Source organism: Ictalurus furcatus, chromosome 13, assembly GCF_023375685.1.
Source record: "Ictalurus furcatus strain D&B chromosome 13, Billie_1.0, whole genome shotgun sequence".
Taxonomy (NCBI): domain Eukaryota; kingdom Metazoa; phylum Chordata; class Actinopteri; order Siluriformes; family Ictaluridae; genus Ictalurus; species Ictalurus furcatus.
This window is the reverse complement of record NC_071267.1, coordinates 6,789,542-6,794,671: the sequence shown is the minus strand read 5'-3', so window position 1 is coordinate 6,794,671 and position 5,130 is coordinate 6,789,542.

The window sequence follows — 5,130 nt, the reverse complement described above, 5'->3', positions numbered from 1 at the left end:
CTTTATCCATCCTGTTAATCCCAGCTAAGTCTAGCAGCCTTGAATTGAGACTAATAGACACTAGTTCATAAAACTTTAAATCACTATGAATCTGCTGTTCACTTTGGAAGAAATGCTCATAGTTTTGATAAGCATCAGTAATTGAAGCAAAATTTGCACTGTTGTCCTCAAGAATCCTGTCACTTTACTGTTTTGCACAGCAGTGAGAAGTGACATTCAAAAAAAGTGTGCTATAATTAGCCAGTTTGCACTGTCTGCAAGTCAGTGCCAAGGATCTATTTCCAACAATGGGATTAAGACTGACTCGTTATGCTGCTGAATGTAAAAGAGGGTACAAGCTTTTTTTCCCCCTATCTTGAGGGGGAGGAAGAGGATGGACCGTCAGACAGCAGAAGGCTTTGCAACTTTGGTACTTGGCACAGAAAATCCAGGATTAAGTAAGAGGTGATTACTACGATGTCCTCTCTTGAAGAGGGTTTGCACAACTGATTGGTTACACACTGAAGTTTACAGGCTGGAGCCACCAAAAATGATTTTGACTGATGTATGAAAAATGCAAGCTGCCATACAGTATATCCAATGTCAATACCATGATAGTTTGTGAAGGTTTTTGAAGACTGAACATAAACAACAGCTTATCTAGGATCTTTTTTTTTTTTTTTTACACTAAAGCACACATGTATATGATAAACCAAGATAAAATTACAACACACTGTGATCAGCTGAAACCCTTGGTAAAATCACCAATGCATCCTGAAGTCATGGATGCACACATGCACATGCCTTTCAATTGTAAATAAATAAATAAATAGATGAATAGATGAATGAATAAATAACTGAATGAATGAATGAATACAAACAAACAAGCAAACAATTAAATAAAAAAAATAATAAATCTCTTTTGCTGCTGAAGCATCCAAATATCTCCTCTGGATAGTCCATCCATCCATCCATCCATCCATCCATCATTACTTTGTAGGATTACAGTATTCCTATTCACACTAGATCCAAAGCAATAAAAATGCTAGCACAGTAAAGTGCCTTGTAGCTTTGGCGTCTAGCGGTGATTTCTACAGAACAATTGCCAAAACAGGGCGTGCTAGCTTAATGGTTAGCACATTTGCCTAGCACCTCCGGGGTCGGGGGTTTGATTCCCACCTTCGCCCTGTATGTGTGGGGTTTGCATGTTCTTCATGTGCATTGGGGTTTCCTCCGGTTACTCCAGTTTCCTCCCCCAGTGAAAAAACATGATTAGCATCTCTAAAATTGTGTTTGTGTGATTGTACTCTGAGATGGGTTGGCTCCCTGTCCAGGGTGTCCCCTTCCTTGTGCCCTGAGCTCCATGGGATAAGCTCCAGGCTCCCCTGTGTGGGATAAGTGGTACAGAAATTGGATGGATAACATTAATAATTACAAGTAGGCACTAAATCCTCCATCAGCTGAGTCATTTGTTTATTGCTTACAGCCCTGAGCAGACATACCAGCCCATCCTCTGTTTACATAGCAGCATTTCTTTTGTCATAATTGAACGATGAGTTTTATCTATTTTAATCTATGAGATTGTGGTGTCTTTCTTTCTTTCTTTTGAGGCCCATTGTTCAATTCTGCTACAGTATTTTTTTCAGTGCTTGATTCGAACTGCTGAAATACTTTGCTGAAGTCATCCAATGGTACATCCCTGTCAGGGGGAAATAACTGCCCAAGACTGAGGAGACAAAAATTTTTTTTCAGCTTTTGTCTTGCATAAAACAACTTTTAATTGCTTTTGTCAAACGTCTATAAATCTGTGTTTCTAATGAAGTAGTAGGGTTAATTAGACAAAATTAATTTAGTTTACAGAATATTTAGTAACTTTATAAATAATTTAGGAGGTACAGTTTATCACGGTGGTGCAACCGATAGCATTTCAGCCTCAGCTCCAGGATCTCTGGTTTGATCCTGAGCTAGTGTCACATGTTCTTCTCATGTCAAGCTGGGTTTCCTCTGGGTTCCTCCCACTTCCCAAAAACATGCTATGTGATTCAGCTACACTCAAAATGCCCCTATTTTTGAATGAATGTGTGATACTGTGCAATGGACGGCTTCCCATCCAGGGTGCATTCCTGTCTTGTGCGCAGTGTTCCCAGGATAGGCTCCGGATCCCTGTGACCAGGATAAAGTGCTTACTGAAGATGAATGAATTGGTGAATTTGCAGATCTCAAACCTGGTTGTTTCTCTAGATAAAGCATTAATCGTTGGTGATTTTAATATTCATTTTGATAACCCAAAAGACCCTCTGAGCACAGCGGTTGTGTCCATTCTAGATTCAGTAGGGGTCAATCAAAATGTAATAGAACCCATTCATAATGGTGGTCACACTCTTGACCTCATACAAACATACAGATTAAATATAGAAAATATAGTGACACTTCCACAGTCTGAAGTTGTCTCAGACCATTATCTCATCTCGTTTAAATTGCGTATTGATCATAATATTTGCACCTCGCCACACTACCGCGTAAAACGTACATTCATGTCAGCTACTGCACCGAGTTTTATCAAGAACCTCCCAGAGACATCAGTTATATTTGGATCACCGCCTGATCCCATAGATCAGGTGACTGAATGCTTAAAGTCAACGCTCCACTACACACTAGATAGAGTGGCTCCACTCAAAAGAAAAATAATTAGAGAGAAAAAGCTAGCACCCTGGTATAATGATCAAACGCGTACCTTAAAACAGACCACTCGACAATTAGAACATAAATGGCATCAAACCAAATTGGTAGTATTTCAACATGGAAGGAGAGTCTACTGAACTATAGAAAATCTCTTAGCGATGCTAAAACAGTCTATCTCTCCACCAGACAGTTTTACAACTAACCCTGTAGATGATAATATAGCAATATCTGATCAACGATTAGAATGTTTTACTCCCCTTAGAGAGACCGAACTAACTTCATTAATCTCTTCAGCAAAATCATCAACTTGTATACTAGATCCCTTACCTACAGGTTTCTTCAAACAGATTTGTCCGGGAGGAACTGAACCCATTCTAAAAAATAATCAATTCTTCCCTTAGCACTGGCTATGTACCCAAATCATTTAAATTAGCAATTATTAAACCCCTGACTAAAAAACCTGACCTTGACCCCTCTCAACTGTCCAGCTATAGGCCAATATCAAATCTCCCCCTTTTCTCCAAGATATTAGAAAAGGTTGTAGCACAGCAGCTATGCTCATACTTACATAGGAACAACATTCATGAAATGTATCAGTCAGGATTTAGACCTCATCATAGTACAGAGACAGCGTTAGTTAAAGTAGTAAATGACCTACTTCTGGCCTCTGATCAGGGTTGTGTCTCGCTGCTTGTGTTACTTGTGTTACTTGCAGCTTTTGATACTATAGATCATACTATTCTCCTTGATAGACTAGAAAACATTGTTGGCATTAAGGGAACGGTCCTCTCCTGGCTCAGGTCTTATTTGAATGATCGCTATCAGTTCGTAGATGTAAATGGAGACTTCTCCACGCATACCGAGGTTAAATTTGGTGTTCCACAAGGTTCTGTTTTAGGTCCACTGCTCTTTACTTTATATATGCTATCTCTAGGTCAAATTATTCATAAACATGAAATTAGCTTCCACTGTTATGCTGATGATACACAGCTGTATGTTTGAGCAAAGCCAGAGGACAGACAGCAGCTTAATACATTTGAGGAATGTGTAAAGGACATTACACATTGGATGCTTATTAATTTCCTTTTACTTAATTCTGACAAGACAGAAGTACTTGTACTAGGACCACGTGTAGCTAGAAATAAGCTTTCTGACCACATAGTTACTCTGGATGGTCTTTCTGTTTCATCATGTGCAGCAGTAAAAGACCTTGGTGTGATTATTGACTACAGTCTTTCATGTAGATAATATTACTAGGATAGCCTTCTTTCATCTCAGAAATATTGCTAAGATAAGAAATATATTGTCACTACATGATGCAGAAAAAATTGTTCATGCTTTCGTCACCTCTAGGCTAGACTGCTGTAATGCGTTACTGTCTGGTTGTTCCACTAGGAGAATAAACAAGCTCCAGTTAGTCCAAAATGCAGTTTGCAAGAGTCCTTACTGGAACCAGAAGATACGACCACATCACCCCGATCTTATCAACACTGCATTGGCTCCCAGTAAAATTTTGCATTGATTATAAAATACTACTACTGACCTATAAAGCACTGAATGGTCTCACGCCACAGTACCTGAGTGAACTTTTGGTCTTTTATGATCCACCACACCTACTTAGATCAAAGGTACAGGCTATTTGTTGGTAAATTGAATAGCGAAGACTACAGCAAGGGGAAGAGCTTTCTCTTACAAAGCCCCACAGTTATGGAACAGCCTTCCAATTAGTGTTCGGGACTCAGACACAGTCTCAGTGTTTAAGTCTACGCTGAAAACATATGTGTTTACTCAAGCTTACCATGAATAGACTTTCTTTTACGCAACATACACAGTCTTATCCATTATGGGATAGTAAGCATACCTAACAATCTCTCTCTCTCTCTTTACCTCCCTTTCTCCTTCTGTCAAGCCACACATGATGTTATGGAGATGCCAGTGATCCTGACCCTTTCTGCTCTCCGGACCTGCCTGATCCATCCTGATGCCCTACCTCTGGATGGAGCTCTCATCAACTGGAGGCTACATTCTGCCACTGAGGATGACCCCAAGCAGTACAGTCTGGAGATTGCTTAGGATGGTACCACTTGAAGTAACATGGAAATGGTTTTGGACCTAATTTCCACATGGACATTTTCGCTGTGGTCGCTGGGAACTATGGTCTTAGGGCTGCAATTACCACATGCAAATCTCCTTTAATGAACAGTGGAGTAGTTCAACAAAACAGACTTCATATTAAAACCCTAATGAACTTTCTTTTACTTTCATACTATCCGTTGTTACCCAGATGAGGACGGGTTCCCTTCTGAGTCGGGTTCCTCTCAAGGTTTCTTCCTCATTTCATCTTAGGGAGTTTTTCCTTGCCACCGTCGCCATCGGCTTGCTCATTAGGGTTAAATTCACACATGTAATATCTGTATCCTGTGTTTATATGTTTCTGTAAAGCTGCTTTGAGACAATGTCCATTGTTAA